The 22012-nt window shown below is 40.1% G+C and overlaps 1 long non-coding RNA gene and 1 pseudogene across 1 annotated transcript; both read right to left on the reverse strand.

The window, feature by feature from the left end:
- Window positions 1-1843: 1843 nt before the first annotated feature.
- LOC115177649 (gastrula zinc finger protein XlCGF57.1-like) lies at window positions 1844-7231 on the reverse strand (annotated as a pseudogene).
- Window positions 7232-16868: 9637 nt separating this feature from the next.
- On the reverse strand, window positions 16869-20182 carry LOC115177720 (uncharacterized). Its single transcript, XR_003872467.1, has 2 exons — window positions 20097-20182; window positions 16869-17331 (listed from the first exon to the last, which is right to left on the reverse strand). It is a non-coding gene; the product is annotated as an uncharacterized LOC115177720 (long non-coding RNA).
- Window positions 20183-22012: the final 1830 nt, after the last annotated feature.

Here is a 22012-nt window from a genome sequence, read left to right on the forward strand (position 1 = left end):
CCTGACAGAGCTGGTGTAACTGAGTCAGGTTTGTAGGCTTCCTTGATCGCACACGCTTTTTCAGTTCTGCCCACAATTTTCTATAGGATTGAGGGCAGGGCTTTGTGAAGGCCACTCCAATACCTTGACTTTGTTGTCCTTAAGCCATTTTGCCACAGCTTTGGAAGTATGCTTAGGGTCATTGTCCATTTGGAAAACCATTTGCAACCAAGCTTTAACTTCCTGACTGATGTCTTGAGATGTTGCTTCAATATATCCACATAATTTTCCTCCCTCATGATGCCATCTACTTTGTGAAGTGCACCAGTCCTTCCTGCAGCAAAGCACCCCCACAACATGATGCTGCCAGCCCCGTGCTTCATGGTTGGGATATTGTTCTTCGGCTTGCAAGCCTCCCCCTTTTTCCTCCAAACATAACGTTCGTCGTTAGGGCCAAACAGTTCTATTTTTGTTTCATCCGACCAGAGGACATTCTCCAAAAAGTAAGATCTTTGTCCCCATGTGCAGTTGCAAACTGTAGTCTGGCTTCTTCCTTGCTGAGCGGCCTTTCAGGTTATTTTGATATAGGACTCGTTTTCCTGTGGATATAGATACTTTTGTACCTGTTTCCTCCAGCATCTTCACAAGGTCCTTTGCTGTTGTTCTGGGATTGATTTGCATTTTTCGCAACAAAGTATGTTCATCTCTAGGAGACAGAACGTTTCTCCTTCCTGAGCGGTATGATGGCTGCATGGCCCCATGGTGTTTATACTTGCGTACTATTGTTTGTGCAGATGAACGTGGTACCTTCAGGCATTTGGAAATTGCTCCCAAGGATGAACCAGACTTGTGGAGGTCTACAATTGTTTTCTGAGGTCTTAGCTGATTTCTTTGATTTTCTCATGATGTCAAGCTTAGAGGCACTGAGTTTGAAGGTAGACCTTGAGATACATCCACAGGTACACCTCCAATTGACTCAAATGATGTCAACTAGCCTATCAGAAGCTTCTAAAGCTATGACATCATTTTCTGAAATTTTCCAAGCTGTTTAAAGGCACAGTCAACTTAGTGTATGTAAACTTCTGACTCACTGGAATTGTGATACAGTGAATTATAAGTGAAATAATCTATCTGTAAACAATTGTTGGAAAAATTACTTTTGTCATGCACAAAGTAGATGTCCTAACCGACTTGCCAAAACTATAGTTTGTTAAGAAATTTGTGGAGTGGTTGAAAAACGAGTTTTAATGACTACAACCTAAGTGTATGTAAACTTCTGACTTCAACTGTATACAGTGCCAATCAAAAGTGTGGACATACCTACTCATTCAAACCCTACTCAAGGGTTTTTCTTTATTTTTACTGTTTTCTACATTGTAGAATAATAGTGAAGACATGAAAACTATGAAATAACACATATGGAATCATGTAGTAACCAAAAAAGTGTTCAACAAATCAAAATATATTTTATATTTGAGATTCTTCAAAGTAGCCACCCTTTGCCTTGATGACAGCTTTGCACACTCTTGGCATTCTCTCAACCAGCCTTTTCCCTCATCAATCTACACACACAAAAAAATATGACATTTACATAAGTATTCAGACCCTTTACTCAGTACTTTGTTGAAGTACCTTTGGCAGCGATTACAGCCTCAAGTCTTCTTGTGTGTGACGCTACAAGTTTGGCACTCCTGTATTTGGGGAGTTTCTCCTATTCTTCACTGCAGATCCTCTCAAGCTCTGCCAGTAAAAATAAATAAAATCATTGAATGAGTAGGTGTGTCCAAACTTTTGACTGGTACTATATGTCAAAACACAGCCTCTCTATTCTCTCATGTAATTGCAGGTCCTCTGACTGGGAAAATGTCTTTCCACAATGAGAACATTGGAAAGGCTTCTATCCTGTGTGTGTTCCTTCATGCCTTTTCAGGTTCACTAACTGGGTAAAACTCTTTCCACACAGGGAGCAGTGGAAAGGCTTCTCTCCTGTGTGTATTCTCTCATGCATTTTCAAGTTCCCTAAGCAGGCAAAACGTTTTCCACACTGGGAGCATTGGAAAGGCTTATCTCCTGTGTGTGTCCGCTCATGTGATTTCAGGTCCCCTTGCTGGGTAAAGCTCTTTCCACAGTCTAAGCAGTGGTAAGGCTTCTCTCCTGTGTGTGTTCTCAAATGCCTATTCAGGTTCCCTAACCGGGTAAAACTCTTTCCACACTGAGAACATTGGAAAGCCCTTTCTGCTAAGTGTGTTTTCTCATGTGATTTCAGGTCCCGTGATGAGAAAAATGTATTTCCACACTGGGAGCATTGATATGGCTTCTCTCCAGTGTGTGTTCTTTCATGCCTTTTCAGGTTCACTAACTGGGTAAAACGCTTACCACACAAGTAGCAGTGGAAAGGCTTCTCTCCTGTGTGTGTTCCTTCATGCCTTTTCAGGTTCACTAACTGGGTAAAACTCTTTCCACATTGGGAGCATTGGAAAGGCTTCTCTCCTGTGTGTGTCAACTCATGCTTTTTCAGTGTCACTAAATAGGTAAAACTGTTCCCACACAGGGAGCAGTGGAAAGGCTTCTCTCCTGTGTGTATTCTCTCATGCATTTTCAAGTTCCCTAACCAGGTAAAACTCTTTCCACACAGGGAGCAGTGGAAAGGCTTCTCCCCTGTGTGTGTTCTCAAATGCATATTCAGATTCCCTGACCGGGTAAATCTCTTTCCACACTGAGAGCATTGGAAAGGCCTTTCTCCTAAGTGTGTTCTCTCATGTGATTTAAGGACCCCTGATGAGTAAAAGAAAAGATCGCACTGGGAGCATTGATATGGCATCTCTCCAGTGTGTGTTCTTGCATGCACTTTTAGATGGCCTGAGTGTCTAAAACCCTTTCCACACTGGGAGCAGTAGAAAGGGTTCTCTCCTGTGTGTGTTTTCTTATGTTCTTTTAGGTGCCCTAACCTGATAAATCTCTTTCCACACTGGGAGCAGTGGTGTGGTCTTACTCTTTTGGATGTCTTTGGGGCTGCTTCTTCTGAAGGACTCTTCCCACTGTGAGAGTCTGGTCTCTCTTCTGTCAAAGACAAACATAGTATTTGGTTTAAAAGAGAGCTGAATGAAACCTCCACATGATAAAATGGTCTGAGGTTTAATCTAGACAAGATCCCTCAATAAAAGAGCGTCATCACAGAGTGGCTGTAGTGCTTTCTAGGCTAATAAAAACACTACTACATTTAAGGTGGGTTTCACCAACATGGATTAACTCTTAAACTGAGTTAAATCAAGGTTTTATACGTAATCTTGTTGCACCAAACTTAAAACCTAGATTTGAATTAATCCTAGATATATGTAATCCTTCTGCTAAACTAACTTTAATTTGGACTTTAATCCAAGATCAAATGTAATCTTGATGCTCCATTGTTTAAAAAAAAGTACATGTAGTTTCATTTAAACTGCTACTGATTGAGGAAGTTTAAATTCATCAAATGTCCATGTATGTGCTTTATTTTAGGTGTGATTCACAATTTTAGCTCCTGTGGTTTATCCGTGAATGTACAATTCAACTAGCCAGCTAACTCATTAACATTTTTTTAAATCATTAGCCTGAAGTGAAAACTCACTTTGCTAACTATCTAGTAATCTAGCAATGACCCGTGCTGGTTTGTTTTCAAGGAAAAAGAATTAGAACATGTTGCTATGGTGAATCCATTGACACGTGTCACTAACCATAGTTTAGTGATTTAACCTTACATTAACTAATCCAGGTTTAAAATTAAGTGGTGCAACACATCTCTGATTAATTATATATCTAGATTTACAAACTTTAGATTAGGTTGCTCTGGATAATAGTATCTGCTAAAATGTAAAAATGTATATGAGGAAACTTTGTACAGTTGGCTAAAAATAGTGGCGAATAGACCTATGGTACTTTTTTCTCCAACACACGTAGGCCTACCTAGCGAAATTAGCTAACATTAGCCCCTTTTCAGCATTGTTTTTAAAACACTCCTGAGTCAATTTCCACAGCCCAGCGGAAAACGAATTAGCATTAAAAAAATCCCCATAAAAATCTGTTTAAACTATATACTGTATCTTAATAGTGTTTAATCGCAATGGCTGCTGACAAAACATGAAAGGCTAAATAGATTTATTGACCACGTCAAATTGGCTACCTAAGCTAATAACAGATCATGTCAATATGGATAGCTAGCTAGCTAATAACAGTTTACGTCAATATGGCTAGTTAACTAGCTAATAACAGTTTACGTCAATATGGCTAGTTAACTAGCTAATAACAGATTATGTCATTATGGCTAGTTAACAAGCTAATAACAGTTTACGTCAATATGGCTAGTTAACTAGCTAACGTTCAGGGGATAAACTAGATGGCTATATTTTCTTGCCATCTATAGTGGTGATGACAGTTGGTCCGACTGACAACTTTACCAGGAGGAGGACTTGCCGATGTCAAACTCTTTCCAAAAGCCTAATCTCTGATGAAGCAAGCTAAATGACACCTTGTTTGCTTAGCTAATGGATCTGGCTACCCTCACATATCTGAAAATACATGATCGATTGGTGTTTACTGATCATGAAAAGCATACAGTTACTGCTGTTTAACTCTGATAGAGATACATGTGGAATAATCAGAAATGTGTAGTTCTAACTAGGCGCTTAAAAGAGGTGATGATATTAAAACCAAATAGTTATAACATTTATTTACCAATCCCCTGAAAACGGCACGTAGTTGTCAAGGGTTTTAGTGGAGTTGAGGTCTCCTTACCTCTCAGCAGACAAGTTGAACACTCGGCACCATATTGTGACGTTTTATTGATAACGACCTATTAAATTACCAGAGAGGCTATTTCATAAACCCTCAAAGTTCCATATTTCTATTGACTCAGTCTGTCTTACCTTATAGGCCTAACTCAAATATTAGGGACCTAATAACACCATAGAGATTTCAATCAGATCAGTCTGTCTTACCTTATAGGCCTAACTCAATATTAAGGACCTAACAACACCATAGATGTTTTAAAAACAAATAATATAGAGCTTCAAATCATGTTTGTTTTAAAAATAATAATCATATTTTCATGGGATGTTGAGTTTTGAGACTGAACAAAGCACTACAAAAATAGATATTCAGAGATGTTTTGGCTTAAATGTGAAAAATATATCCTAAATAGGAGCATTAGATCCATTGTTAACGTTTGTGAATTGCCCCTAGCTCTGGATCATGACTCAGTTCCATTCCATTACACATAAGTGTCATTTGATCATGACTCAGTTCCATTACATTACACATAAGAATAATTTGATCATGACTCAGTTCCATTACATTACACATAAGTGTCATTTGATCATGACTCAGTTCCATTACATTACACATAAGAATAATTTGATCATGACTCAGTTCCATTACATTACACATAAGTGTCATTTGATCATGACTCAGTTCCATTACATTACACATAAGAATAATTTGATCATGACTCAGTTCCATTACATTACACATAAGTGTCATTTGATCATGACTCAGTTCCATTACATTACACATAAGTGTCATTTGATCATGACTCAGTTCCATTACATTACACATTAGAGTAATTTGATCATGACTCAGTTCCATTACATTACACATAAGAATAATTTGATCATGACTCAGTTCCATTACATTACACAATAGTAATTTGATCATGACTCAGTTCCATTACATTACACATAAGAATAATTTGATCATGACTCAGTTCCATTACATTACACATAAGTGTCATTTGATCATGACTCAGTTCCATTACATTACACATAAGTGTCATTTGATCATGACTCAGTTCCATTACATTACACATAAGTGTCATTTGATCATGACTCAGTTCCATTACATTACACATAAGAATAATTTGATCATGACTCAGTTCCATTACATTACACAATAGTAATTTGATCATGACTCAGTTCCATTACATTACACATAAGAATAATTTGATCATGACTCAGTTCCATTACATTACACATAAGTGTCATTTGATCATGACTCAGTTCCATTACATTACACATAAGAGTCATTGAGTTTTGTTAAGAGCCCTGATGCTCACACTAACACACATTGGTTTTGGTAGAAATAAGGACCATATCTTTCATATCAGCAAGAAATAATAAATTAAAAACAACTAAAAGGTTCAATAGAAACACACCTTTATAGGGTTTGTGTTCTCACACGGCCATATCTCCATGTTACAGCAGCGTGTTTACAGAAAACAGACGGAAGACAGCGTGGACTACATGCTCTAGTTAGCTATATGCATCTCCGAACACCAGTGTGTAAACGGGAAGACGGAAGCCACAAACGTAACCGGTTAAAACAGTAAGTGTGCATTTCACATTTGTGAAATTATTTTTGATGTGATGATATGAAAGTCGAGAGACTTGTGTTTCTAGAACCGTACCGCAATTGAGAATCGATTCACGTTTCGATTGAGTTTTTGGCTCTTTTTGGCTTCCAGAGCCAATTTGCCTGTAAAACAGAACATGTCCTTGGACTGTAAGGAGTAACAGACTGCTTTAGTTAATTATTGGGCTAGGTTGCCCCCAGTCTTTCTAGCTTTAACAATGCCTACAGAATAAAATTATTAAAGTGTATAACTTCAGTAGAATACCCCTCTAAAACCACACAGCTGCAGAATTTGTGCCCCTGTTTTTAAGACAATACTCACTGGTGTTCATCAGATCTCCAGTCTCCTCCTCCTCTTCCACTCTCAAAGCTTCTTCCTCCTCCTCTTTCACTAAAACATCCTCTTCCACCCTGAAAGCTTCTTCCTCCTCCTCTTTCACTAAAACATCCTCTTCCACCCTGAAAGCTTCTTCCTCTTCTTTCACTGTAACATCATCTTCTTCATTCAATGTGGTATATTTCTCTTTCAATGTGATAGCTATTTCCTCCTCTTCTTTCACTGAAACATCCGCTTCTTCCTCTTCTTTCACTGTAACATCATCTTCCTCTTTCAATGTCATAGCTTTCTCCTCCTCTTCTTCTTTCATTCCAAAAGCTTCTTTATCTTCTTCTTTGACAGTCATCTCCTCCTCCTGCTTCACTGTGATATCCTCCTCTTCCTCTTTCACGACAATGTTCAGTCCCAGAGCTTCTTTCTCGGACCAGCAGACCTCTTCTTTAGCAGGGGGGGAGTAGCTTATTGAGCTCATGGTCTGGGATGTTAGCTAGCTAATAAGCATTAGGGAAAGGGAACGGGGGATACCTAGTCAGTTGTACAACTGAATGACTTCAACTGAAATGTGTCTTCTGCGCCCGGGGAACAGTGGGTTAACTGTCTTGCTCAGGGGCAGAACTGCGATTAGCCTATAGTGCTCGGCTATCTTAACCAGAGCTGACTAACAACGTCAATATTAAATGAATCAGCTTTATACACAGACAGTGTGTTTAAAACGCTGAGGTTAATACCTATATAATGGTCCAAAGAGCTCCAATGCTTTGGTTTTATGTTTGCTGGTAAGCTACGGAGGTGGTTGAATCAGTAGCCATGTTGTTGTTTTTTGAAAAGTAAGCGCCCGGTCCACTAGATTATACGTCACGCAAGAAGCATCACTTGAAATACACCCATCGCCCACTGCTGACTGGAGTGAGTAACGCAGTTTAGGAAAATATTCACTACATTGTTTATTCTGGCAAATAATGTCATAAGAAGTCATTTCAAAACAACCAGATGACATGTGTTCTCTTACTTCTTACAGATATGCTTTCCACTAGACATATTTACACCTGAGGGGTACAACAAAGCAGAATCAATGAGTTAGCCAGCAGTAATTGTAAATAAGAATTTGTTCTGAATTGGTAATACTTTCCTCTATGCAGATTTAGACCTAAAGTGGATTCAACAAACAAGATCAATGAGATAATTAGCTAACTTGCCTAATTATTATGGGGATATGTTTTAATATATTTTTCAAAATAAACTTGAAATTTTCATGGTCTCTAATTGAATAACCAAAACAACCAAAAACGCATATCTAAGTTTAGTATTGGTTTTTTTTTATAAATCAGAAATTCAATAGTAACTTCTGGTTCTTTATTAAAGTCCGCTGGATAACTTATTGATCCTGCTTAGTAGCATACTCATTTGAATATGGAATTGGACAATATTGATCTGTCTTTTTTTCACCTCTACATGAAACCATGTGTGTATTAGGTAGTTGTTGTGGAATTGTTAGATTACTTGTTTGATATTGCTGCCACTGTCGGAACTAGAAGCACAAGCATTTCCTCTACACTCACATTAACATCTGCTTAACATGTGTATGTGACCAATAACATTTAATTTGATGTTGTCCCTTTAAAGCCACCCTCTTCCAACGCCAGGACAGTGGGTCCCATTCCCAATATGTCAAATGTATTCACACATGACCGGAAGTCACTTTAGATAAAAGAGTCTTTACTATATTATTATATTATGAGATCCAAATGGAAACAATAGAGGAAGAGGCATCAGATGCAGAACGCTCTTGATTATCTGTAGTGCTGGAGGAACAAACATATTAACACACGCTCTTGATAATATGTTTGTTCCTCCAGCACTACAGATAAACACACGCTCTTGATTATCTGTAGTGCTGGAGGAACAAACATATTAACACACGCTCTTGATTATCTGTAGTGCTGGAGGAACAAACATATTAACACACGCTCTTGATTATCTGTAGTGCTGGAGGAACAAACATATTAACACACGCTCTTGATTATCTGTAGTGCTGGAGGAACAAACATATTAACACACGCTCTTGATTATCTGTAGTGCTGGAGGAACAAACATATTAACACACGCTCTTGATTATCTGTAGTGCTGGAGGAACAAACATATTAACACACACTCTTGATTATCTGTAGTGCTGGAGGAACAAACATATTAACACACGCTCTTGATTATCTGTAGTGCTGGAGGAACAAACATATTAACACACGCTCTTGATTATCTGTAGTGCTGGAGGAACAAACCATTAACACACACTCTTGATTATCTGTAGTGCTGGAGGAACAAACCATTAACACACGCTCTTGATTATCTGTAGTGCTGGAGGAACAAACCATTAACACACACTCTTGATTATCTGTAGTGCTGGAGGAACAAACATATTAACACACGCTCTTGATTATCTGTAGTGCTGGAGGAACAAACCATTAACACACGCTCTTGATTATCTGTAGTGCTGGAGGAACAAACCATTAATACACGCACACACACGCACACACAGAAAATTTACAAAGCCAGAGTTTGAAAATGATCATTTAATCACAGAGCGTATATATTGAAAGTGACATACTCCATATTCAAACTGACGTCCTCCATATTCAAACTGACGTCCTCCATATTCAAACTGACGTCCTCCATATTCAAACTGACTCACTCCATATTCAAACTGACGTCCTCCATATTCAAACTGACGTCCTCCATATTCAAACTGACGTCCTCCATATTCAAACTGACTCACTCCATATTCAAACTGACGTCCTCCATATTCAAACTGACGTCCTCCATATTCAAACTCACTCACTCCATATTCAAACTGACGTCCTCCATATTCAAACTGACGTCCTCCATATTCAAACTGACTCACTCCATATTCAAACTGACTCACTCCATATTCAAACTGACGTCCTCCATATTCAAACTGACGTACTCCATATTCAAACTGACGTACTCCATATTCAAACTGAGGTCCTCCATATTCAAACTGACGTCCTCCATATTCAAACTGACGTCCTCCATATTCAAACTGACGTCCTCCATATTCAAACTGACTCACTCCATATTCAAACTGACTCACTCCATATTCAAACTGACGTACTCCATATTCAAACTGAGGTCCTCCATATTGAAACTGACGTCCTCCATATTCAAACTGACTCACTCCATATTCAAACTGACGTCCTCCATATTCAAACTGACGTACTCCATATTCAAACTGAGGTCCTCCATATTGAAACTGACGTCCTCCATATTCAAACTGACATCCATATTAAATTCATGTTTTAAGTTACAAATGTATCTTTGAGTACACCTTGTACAATTTCATTTAAAACAAAAACACATTCTCAGTCAAAAAGTGTTGGAGCACTGTGTGTGTGTTAATTCAAGTTTACAGTGCATTCAAAAAGTATTCACACCCATTGACTTTTTCCACGTTTTGTTGTGTTACAGCCTGAATTGAAAATGGATTAAATGTAGATTTTGTGTCATTGAACTACACACAATAACCCAGAATGTCAAAGTGGAATTATGTTTTTTGAAATGTTTACTAATTAATAAAAAATGAGAAGCTGAAATGTCTTGAGTCCATAAGTATTCAACCCCTTTGTTATGGCAAGACTAAATAAGTTCAGGAGTAACTAGTTAGATAATAAGTTGCATGGACTCATTCCGTGTACAATAATAGTGTTTAACATGATTTTTGAATGTCTACCTCATATCTGTACCCCACACATACAATTATCTGTAAGGTCCCTGAGTCGAGCATCGAATTTCAAACACAGATTCAACCACAAAGACCAGGGAGGTTTTCCATTGCCTTGCATAGAAGGGCACCAACTGGTAGTTGGGTAAATATTAAAAAGCAGACATTGAATATACCTTTGAGCCTTGTGAAGTTGTTAATTATACTTTGTAGAGTGTATTAATACACCCAGTCATCACAAAGATACAGACGTCCTTCCTAACTCAACTGCCAGAGAGAAAGGAAACCACTCAGGGATTTCACCATGAGGCCAATGATGACTTTAAAACAGTTAGAGTTTAACGGCTGTGATAGGAGAAAACAGAGGATGGATCAACAACAATGTAGTTTCTCCACAATACTAACCTAAATGACAGAGTGAAAAGAAGGAAGCTTGTACAGAATACAAATATTCCAAAACATGCATCCTGTTTGTAATAAGGCCAAAAAATTGGAAAATAAATTAACATTTTGTCCTGAATAAGAAGCATTATGTTTGTGGCAAATCCAATACAACACATCACTGAGTACCACTCTCCATATTTTCAAGTATTGTGGTGGCTGTATCATGTTATGGGTATGCTTGTTATTGGCAAGGACTAGGGAGTTTTTTAGGATACAAAAGAAAAGAAATAGAGCTAAGCACAGGCAAAATCCCAGAGGAAAACCTGGTTCAGTCTGCTTTCCAGCAGACACTGGGAGCCAAATCCACCTTTCAGCAGGATAATAACAGCCACATATACACTGGAGTTACTTACCAAGACAACATTGAATGTTCCTGAGAGGCCTAGTTACAGTTTAAACTTAACACGGCCTGAAAATCTATGGCAAGACTTGACAGAGCTTGAATAATAAATACAAAAATAATGGGCAAATAATGTACAATCCAGGTTTGCAAAGCTCTTAGATACTTACCCATAAAAACTCAAAGCTGTAATCACTGCCAAAGGTGATTCTAACATTTATTGATTAAGGGGGTTGAATACTTATCTAATCAAGAAATGTATTTTATTTTCCATTAATAACAAAAAAAATCTCTTCCACTTTGACATTACAGAGTATTTTGTTGAAAAAACAACAATTAAACAATTAAATCAATTTTTATCCCACTTTGTAACACAAAAAAATGTGGAAAAAGTCAAGGGGTGTGAATACTTTGAGGACATTGTATGTGATATGCAAAATCTCTTTCCACACTCTTCCCTAGTGATATTTCAGGTTCCCTGACTGGGTAAATATATTTTGGGAGAAAGATATTTTTCTCTGCTGTGTGGATTCTTTCAATGCATCTCTCCTGTGTGTGTCATCTCATGTGTTTTCAGGCTCCATAACTCCATAATTATTTCCTGGGAACATTGGAAAGTCTTCTCTCCTGTGTTTATTCTCTTCTGTGATTTCAGGCCCCCCTTAATGGTTAAACTCTTTTCACACTGGGAGTAGTGGTTTCGTCTAGCTGGTTTGGATGTCTCTGGCTGGGGTTTCACTGAGTCTGATCTTTCTCCTGCCAAAGACAAACAGTGTTTGTTTAGACAGAAAGACCTGAATGAAAACTCTACATGATCCCTCCCGTAAACATTTGCATTTGATGTGTTTTCTGAGTGAGGGGAATGCTGTAAATCAAGAGGCATGCTGTAAAGCAAAGCCCTAACACTGTAAGACCATATTTTATATATTAGCTGGTCATGTTGGCAATAGAATAAGTTGTCAATAGTGGCCTACCTGATTACGATTTCATAATGGAATTTTTGTTGGGATTGCGTAAACAACAGATAGTGTGTGTTTGTGGGGACGTAGGGCTGTGTTCCAAACAGAAAACTACAAGTGTACTCCCTTCAGTTCCTCAACAGCACAACTAGGAGAGCTCCAAAAAGCACTTCATAGCTGAAGGCTCTTTCCTTGAGTCATAAAAGTGCAATGGAATGACTTAGGAACTGTGCACAGAGAGGTGTGTGGCCACTTGGAGGCACCAGGTAGACCTCTCACTCAAACCCTTGCAGTCTATTTTTTTTAACGTTGCACCTACCCCAAAATGTTCATGAATATTCTTATGTTACTGACGGGTATCCACAGTATTTTCAGATGTTGTTATTGACAAATACTGCAAAAACTACAGTAAATGTAAAAGGCACACGAAATCACCAGTGTTGAGTCCTCACCACTGTAATGTTTGGATTCAGTCTTATGTCAGGTGAAGCGTTGAGTCCTCACCACTGTAATGTTTGGATTCAGTCTTATGTCAGGTGAAGCGTTGAGTCCTCACCAATGTAATGTTTGGATTCAGTCTTGTGTCAGGTGAAGTGTTGAGTCCTCACCACTGTAATGTTTGGATTCAGTCTTGTGTCAGGTGAAGGGTTGAGTCCTCACCACTGTAATGTTTGGATTCAGTCTTGTGTCAGGTGAAGTGTTGAGTCCTCACCACTGTAATGTTTGGATTCAGTCTTGTGTCAGGTGAAGGGTTGAGTCCTCACCACTGTAATGTTTGGATTCAGTCTTGTGTCAGGTGAAGGGTTGAGTCCTCACCACTGTAATGTTTGGATTCAGTCTTGTGTCAGGTGAAGCGTTGAGTCCTCACCACTGTAATGTTTGGATTCAGTCTTGTGTCAGGTGAAGCGTTGAGTCCTCACCACTGTAATGTTTGGATTCAGTCTTGTGTCAGGTGAAGCGTTGAGTCCTCACCACTGTAATGTTTGGATTCAGTCTTGTGTCAGGTGAAGCGTTGAGTCCTCACCACTGTAATGTTTGGATTCAGTCTTGTGTCAGGTGAAGCGTTGAGTCCTCACCACTGTAATGTTTGGATTCAGTCTTGTGTCAGGTGAAGCGTTGAGTCCTCACCACTGTATTGTTTGGATTCAGTCTTGTGTCAGGTGAAGTGTTGAGTCCTCACCACTGTAATGTTTGGATTCAGTCTTGTGTCAGGTGAAGTGTTGAGTCCTCACCACTGTAATGTTTGGATTCAGTCTTGTGTCAGGTGAAGCGTTGAGTCCTCACCACTGTAATGTTTGGATTCAGTCTTGTGTCAGGTGAAGCGTTGAGTCCTCACCACTGTAATGTTTGGATTCAGTCTTGTGTCAGGTGAAGCGTTGAGTCCTCACCACTGTAATGTTTGGATTCAGTCTTGTGTCAGGTGAAGGGTTGAGTCCTCACCACTGTAATGTTTGGATTCAGTCTTGTGTCAGGTGAAGTGTTGAGTCCTCACCACTGTAATGTTTGGATTCAGTCTTGTGTCAGGTGAAGGGTTGAGTCCTCACCACTGTAATGTTTGGATTCAGTCTTGTGTCAGGTGAAGCGTTGAGTCCTCACCACTGTAATGTTTGGATTCAGTCTTGTGTCAGGTGAAGCGTTGAGTCCTCCCCACTGTAATGTTTGGATTCAGTCTTGTGTCAGGTGAAGCGTTGAGTCCTCACCACTGTAATGTTTGGATTCAGTCTTGTGTCAGGTGAAGCGTTGAGTCCTCACCACTGTAATGTTTGGATTCAGTCTTGTGTCAGGTGAAGCGTTGAGTCCTCACCACTGTAATGTTTGGATTCAGTCTTGTGTCAGGTGAAGCGTTGAGTCCTCACCACTGTAATGTTTGGATTCAGTCTTGTGTCAGGTGAAGCGTTGAGTCCTCACCACTGTAATGTTTGGATTCAGTCTTGTGTCAGGTGAAGCGTTGAGTCCTCACCACTGTAATGTTTGGATTCAGTCTTGTGTCAGGTGAAGTGTTGAGTCCTCACCACTGTAATGTTTGGATTCAGTCTTGTGTCAGGTGAAGTGTTGAGTCCTCACCACTGTAATGTTTGGATTCAGTCTTGTGTCAGGTGAAGTGTTGAGTCCTCACCACTGTAATGTTTGGATTCAGTCTTGTGTCAGGTGAAGCGTTGAGTCCTCACCACTGTAATGTTTGGATTCAGTCTTGTGTCAGGTGAAGCGTTGAGTCCTCACCACTGTAATGTTTGGATTTAGTCTTGTGTCAGGTGAAGCGTTGAGTCCTCACCACTGTAATGTTTGGATTCAGTCTTGTGTCAGGTGAAGTGTTGAGTCCTCACCTTTGGTCTGATAATTTCTCCATGTTCTCCAAATTGTTGTCTTTTAATTGCTACCATGGGCATATGCTTATTATATTTCTTCTGTTAGAAACATTTCCATCTGGCTCAATCCACACAGGACAATTTCCACCAGTCTAAAGGGTTGAACCAACTTTGTATTTTTCCCCAGAACAATCACATGATGTCATTTCATCTTGTTTATAAAAAAAAAAAATCAATTTCATGTAAAAGTACAATGTCAAAAATGCCTATCTTCTCCCTTGGATTGAACTGTAGCCTAGTTGCATAACGTAGAGTACTAACCTGTGGTCCACGGTGGTACTGCAGGTGATCAGCTAATGTTATTTTATTTGGATTTTTTTACCAGTTGGGAGTGTACAAAACATTAAGGACCCCCCCCCCCCCCCCCCCTTCAGCCCTCAGAACAGACTCAATTCGTTGGGGCATGAACTTTACAAGGTGTCGAAAGCATTCCACAGGGGTGCTGGCACATGTTGACTCCAATGCTTCCCACAGTTGTGTCAAGTTGGCTGGATGTCCTTTGGTTGGTGGACCATTCTTGATACACATGAGAAACTGTTGAACGTGGAAAAACCAAGCAGCGTTGCAGTTCTTGACACAAACCGGTGCGTTTGGCACCTACTACCATACCCTGTTCATAGGCCCTTAAATCTTTTGCCTTGCCCATTAACTCTTTCAATGGCACACATTCACAATCTATGTCTCAATTGTCTCAAGGCTTAAAAATCCTTCTTTAACCTGTCTCCTCCCCTTCATCTACCCCGATTTAAGTGGATTTAACAAGTGACATCAATAAGGGATCATAGCTTTCACCTGGATTCACCTGGTCAGTCTATGTCATGGAAAGAGCAGGTGTCCTTAATGTTTTGTCCACTCAGTGTACGTCTGCCCAAAGTGTGATACATCAGGCAGATGTAGTATTGAGGGCGTTTGCACATAGGCAAGATGGCTTACATATGTATTTAGAATGCCTACATTCTACATTCTACAGTTCTACATAATTTACAAGTTGGCCAGGCATCAACATTTATTTTCTATTTGTAACTTTTACCCCTTTGGTCGCAAATGTTGTGATATCCAGTTGGTAGTTACAGTCTTGTCTCATCGCTGCAACTCCCGTACGGACGGGAGAGAGGCGAAGGTCGAGAGCCATGCGTCCTCCGAAACACGACCCTGCCAAACCACACTGCTTCTTGACACACTGCTCGCTTTAACCCGGAAGCCAGCCGCACCAACGTGTCGGAGGAAACACTATCCCGCTGCCGACCGAAGTCAGCGTGCACTGCGCCCGGCCCGCCACAAGGAGTCGCTAGAGCACGATGGGACAAGGAAATCCCAGCCGGCCAAACCCTCCCCTAACCCGGACAACGCTGGGCCAATTGTGCGCCGCCTCATGGTTCTCCCAGTCACAGCCGGCTGTGACAGCCTGGGATCGAACCCGGGGCTGTTGTGACGCTTCAAGCACTGCGATGCAGTGCCTTAAACTGCTGCGCCACTCGGGAGGCCCAGGCATCAACTTTCTATTCTGAATCCTCAGCAACGTCTTGCAATGTGCAAACGCTCTCCAAACTACATATTCTCTATCTCTTATATATCCTCTACCCCTCCATCTCCTCTTCCCCCTCCATCTATCTCCATCTCCTATATCCCCTCTACCCCTCCATCTATCTCCATCACCTCTACCCCTCCATCTATATCCTCTATCTCGTGTTGTAGTATACCCCTCTGTAGGGCTCCAGGAATGACACACAAAGAGAGTGAGTTTAAAATGGGCAATTTAATCACAGAGCATCTACATTCTTTCTGACATACTCCATATTCAGGTCATGTGTTGAAATAAAAACACACATTTATTTTTGAGTCTGCTTTTTATAATTTGATTTCATATCTCTTTCCACACTGAGAGCATTGATAACGTTTCTCTCAAGTGTGGACTTACATGTTGCTTTAACCAGGTAAGTTTAAATCCACAGCGAGAGCAGTGGTAAAGCTTCTCTCCAGAGTGTATTTTTCAGGCTCCCTAACCAGATAAAACTCTTGCAACACTGGGAGCGGTAATGAAGCTCATTCTGTGTGTTTCCTCTCATGTCTTTTCAGGTCCCCTAACCGGGTATAACTCTTTACACACTGAGAGCATTGGAAATGCTTCTCTCCTGAGTGTGTCCTCTTGTGTGATTTTAGGCACCATGATGAGGAAAATCTCATTTCACATTGGGAGCAGTGGTAAGGCTTCTCCCCTGTATGTATTCTCTCATGCCTTTTCATGCTCCCAAATTCTGTAAAACTCTTTTCACACTGGGAACATTGGAAAGGTTTTTCACTTTTGTGTGTCCTCTCATGCCTTTTTAAGTTCGCTAGCTGGGTAAATATCTTTTCACAGTATGAGCAGTGGTAGGGCTTCTCCCCTGTGTGTGTTCTCAAATGCCTTTTCAGGTTCCCTAACTGGATAAAACTCTTTCCACACTGGGAACATTGGTAGGGCCTTTCGGCAGAGTGTGTTCTTTTATGCTTTAGCAAGTCCCCTGATGAGAAAAAAGTATTTTCACAGTGGGAACAGTGGTAAGGTTTCTCTCTTGTGTGTGATCTCTCATGTATTTTCAGGCTCCCTAATTGGGTAAAACTCTTTCCACACTGGGAACATTGGAAAGGCTTTTCTCCTGTGTGTATTCGTTCATGTTCTTTTAGGTAACATAACCACTTAAAACTCTTTACACAGTAGGAACACTGGTGTGGTCTCACTGGTTTGGGCGTCTCTAGGTCTTGTTCCCCTGAAGGACTCTTCCTGCTGTCAGAGTGACAATGTGGTCTCTCTCCTGCCAAGGACAAACAGTGTATTTAGGTAAATACTAAACAGGGACCTGAATAAAACCTGCACATGATAAAACTGTCTTCCTCTGAGGTTTAATCCAGACTAGATCCCTCAATAACCCGAGGTCAGTATTTTAGGTTGTTTATTCCAAATCCAAATGATAATTTGTTGTTTTGATTCTGTCCTCTTCATCATTTGAAAAGAAACAAAGTCAAGATCTCAACCAAATGTCACAAAATCAGACATTAGTTGTAATAATAAAAGACATAAAATGTGGAGAGATTTCAAATCAGAACAGTCTAACATTTTAGTAATTTAGCTCTTATCCAGAGAGACTCACAGGAGCCATTAGGGTGACTTGTCTCCCTATACCTTATAGCTGAAATATTAAGGACCTAATAAAGGACTACGTGTCTCCCTTATAGCTGAAATATTAAGGACCTAATAAAGGACTACGTGTCTCCCTATACCTTATAGCTGAAATATTAAGGACCTAATAAAGGACTACGTGTCTCCCTATACCTTATAGCTGAAATATTAAGGACCTAATAAAGGACTACGTGTCTCCCTATACCTTATAGCTGAAATATTAAGGACCTAATAAAGGACTGTGTCTCCCTATACCTTATAGCTGAAATATTAAGGACCTAATAAAGGACTACGTGTCTCCCTATACCTTATAGCTGTAATATTAAGGACCTAATAAAGGACTACGTGTCTCCCTATACCTTATAGCTGAAATATTAAGGACCTAATAAAGGACTGTGTCTCCCTATACCTTATAGCTGAAATATTAAGGACCTAATAAAGGACTACGTGTCTCCCTATACCTTATAGCTGAAATATTAAGGACCTAATAAAGGACTACGTGTCTCCCTTATAGCTGAAATATTAAGGACCTAATAAAGGACTATGTGTCTCCCTATACCTTATAGCTGAAATATTAAGGACCTAATAAAGGACTGTGTCTCCCTATACCTTATAGCTGAAATATTAAGGACCTAATAAAGGACTACGTGTCTCCCTTATAGCTGAAATATTAAGGACCTAATAAAGGACTACGTGTCTCCCTATACCTTATAGCTGAAATATTAAGGACCTAATAAAGGACTACGTGTCTCCCTATACCTTATAGCTGTAATATTAAGGACCTAATAAAGGACTATGTGTCTCCCTATACCTTATAGCTGAAATATTAAGGACCTAATAAAGGACTGTGTCTCCCTATACCTTATAGCTGTAATATTAAGGACCTAATAAAGGACTACGTGTCTCCCTATACCTTATAGCTGAAATATTAAGGACCTAATAAAGGACTACGTGTCTCCCTATACCTTATAGCTGAAATATTAAGGACCTAATAAAGGACTGTGTCTCCCTATACCTTATAGCTGTAATATTAAGGACCTAATAAAGGACTGTGTCTCCCTATACCTTATAGCTGTAATATTAAGGACCTAATAAAGGACTGTGTCTCCCTATACCTTATAGCTGTAATGTTAAGGACCTAATAAAGGACTACGTGTCTCCCTATACCTTATAGCTGTAATATTAAGGACCTAATAAAGGACTGTGTCTCCCTATACCTTATAGCTGAAATATTAAGGACCTAATAAAGGACTGTCTCCCTATACCTTATAGCTGAAATATTAAGGACCTAATAAAGGACTATGTGTCTCCCTATACCTTATAGCTGAAATATTAAGGACCTAATAAAGGACTGTGTCTCCCTATACCTTATAGCTGTAATATTAAGGACCTAATAAAGGACTACGTGTCTCCCTATACCTTATAGCTGAAATATGAATGACCTAATAAAGGACTACGTGTCTCCCTATACTTTATAGTATAACTAAATGGGGATCCCTAATAACCCCCAGGAAGAGTAACTGCTGCCTTGGAAGGAACTAATGGGGATCCATAATAAACCCCAGGAAGAGTAGCTGCTGCCTTGGCAGGAACTAATGGGGATCCATAATAAACCCCAGGAAGAGTAGCCGCTGCCTTGGCAGGAACTAATGGGGATCCATAATAAACCCCAGGAAGAGTAGCTGCTGCCTTGGCAGGAACTAATGGGGATCCATAATAAACCCCAGGAAGAGTAGCTGCTGCCTTGGCAGGAACTAATGGGTATCCATAATAAACCCCAGGAAGAGTAGCCGCTGCCTTTGCAGGAACTAATGGGGATCCATAATAAACCCCAGGAAGAGTAGCCGCTGCCTTTGCAGGAACTAATGGGGATCCATAATAAACCCCAGGAAGAGTAGCCGCTGCCTTGGCAGGAACTAATGGGGATCCATAATAAACCCCAGGAAGAGTAGCCGCTGCCTGGGCAGCAGTTAATGGGGATCCCCAATTAAATACAAATACATAACAGCACTTACAGTAGACGGGGTCAGCTCTAGCAGGGCAGACATTTTTCGAACTGACTTGTTGGAAAGGTACCATCCTACGACGGTGCCATGTTGAAAGTCACTGAGCTCTTCAATAAGGCCATTCTACTCCCAATGTTTGTCTATGAAGATTGCATGGCTGTGTGCTCGATTTTATTCACCTGTCAGCAACAGGTGTGGCTGAAATAGCCGAATCCACTAATTTGAAGGGGTGTCCACATACTTTTGTATATATAGTATATTGTTAAACATACTTTAGAAACATGGGTATTTTGTAGACACACTTCCTCTCTGCTTACCTCATGTCAAAATAAAAGTCCCCCACAAGTTATTCCTTTTTTGTGCACACCTGCAGGACAAAATAAGCTCTACTTACTGGTGTTAATCAGATCTTGATCCGTCTCCTCCTCCTCTTTCACCCCCAAAACGTCTTCCTCCTCCAGTTTTATTGAGATCGCCTCCTCTTCCTCTTTTACTCTAGAAGGTTCTTCCTCTTCTTTCACTATAACATCCTCCTCCTCTTTTATTCTGAAATCTTCTACCTCCCCCTCTTCCACTGTGACAGCCTCTCTCTCTTCTTCCACTCCAAATGTTTTTTTATTTTCTTTCACTGTAACATGATCTTCCTCCTTTATCGTTCTGAAAGCTTCTTCCTCTCCTTTTACTGTAATATCCTCCTCTTCCTCTTTCACGACAATGTTCAGCCCCAGAGCTTCTTTCTCCGCCCAGCATACATTATCTTCTTTAGCAGGGGAGGAGTAGTTTAGTGAGCTCATGGTTGGGGTTGTCAGCTAGCTAGCTAGTTTGCATTAGCGACTAGCTTAGTGCTAGGCTGAGTAACAATTTCAACAAGCAAATTACTTTTAAGTTAACTAGTATATACGTTAACAGGATTGTGTTTAAAAAGAACTTCAATGTTTCGGTTTTACGTTGGCTAGCAAGCTGCCGAAGGGGTTGAATCGGTAGCTTTGTTGTTGTTGTTGTTGAAGATGTGTCCCGTCCACTAGATTATACGTCACCCAAGAAGCGCCACCTGAAAGACTCACATCGCCTGCTGCTGACTGTAGTGGGTAACGAAGTTTAGAAACAAACGCAAACAATTTCATAAAAATGTACAGACAATATTTTCCTATACACAGACTTAGACCTGAATATGAATATGTACATTATGAAGTAGAATAGTAATTGTTACAAAAAAAACGTAGCTAAGCCAATGTTGACAATATAATGTCAATTGGTTTCCATGAGAGTGCAGCACTAATTACATAGGTCCATTAGCTTAAACACTTACTGTTGTGAAGGGTTATGGCACCCCTACATACATGACTCTAATTGCCTCCAATTACCAAAGGCCACACTCCTTCCCTCCACACCTGTTCCCACTCCCTTAATCACCTCTCCTCTACATTTTTCACTCCTGTTTCCCCATATAAGCGTTCTGGTTCTTCCTGAGCACTAGTAATCCGTCATGCTTAGTGTTGCCATAGTAATCCGTCATGCTTGGTGGTTGCCATAGTAATCCGTCATGCTTGGTGTTGCCATAGTAATGGTTAATGCTTGGTGTTGCCATAGTATTGGGTCATGCTTGATTATGCCATAGTAATGTGTCATACCCCATAATGATGAAGGAAAAACAGGTTTTTAGACATATTTTAAAACAACATAAATACCTTATTTACATAAGTATTCAGACCCTTTGCTATGAGACTCACAATTGAGCTCAGGTGCATCCTGTTTCCATTGATCATCCTGTGGAAAATTGAATTGATTGGACATGATTTGGAAAGACACCCCCCTGTCTATATACGGTCCCAAGTTGACAGTTCAGCAAAAACCAAGCCATGAGGTCGAGGGGATTGTCCGTAGGATTGTGTCGAAGCACAGATGTGGGGAAGGGTACCAAAAAATGTGTGCAGCATTGAAGGTCCTTAAGAACACAGTGGCCTCCATCACTCTTAAATGGAAGAAGTTTGGAACCACCAAGACTCGTGACTCGTATGTGTATATTATATATATACACTGCTCAAAAAAATAAAGGGAACACTTAAACAACACAATGTAACTCCAAGTCAATCACACTTCTGTAAAATCAAACTGTCCACTTAGGAAGCAACACTGATTGACAATAAATTTCACATGCTGTTGTGCAAATGGAATAGACAACAGGTGGAAATTATAGGCAATTAGCAAGACACCCCCAATAAAGGAGTGGTTCTGCAGGTGGGGACCACAGACCACTTCTCAGTTCCTATGCTTCCTGGCTGATGTTTTGGTCACTTTTGAATGCTGGCG

Source organism: Salmo trutta, chromosome 38 (genome assembly GCF_901001165.1).
Source record: "Salmo trutta chromosome 38, fSalTru1.1, whole genome shotgun sequence".
Lineage (NCBI taxonomy): Eukaryota > Metazoa > Chordata > Actinopteri > Salmoniformes > Salmonidae > Salmo > Salmo trutta.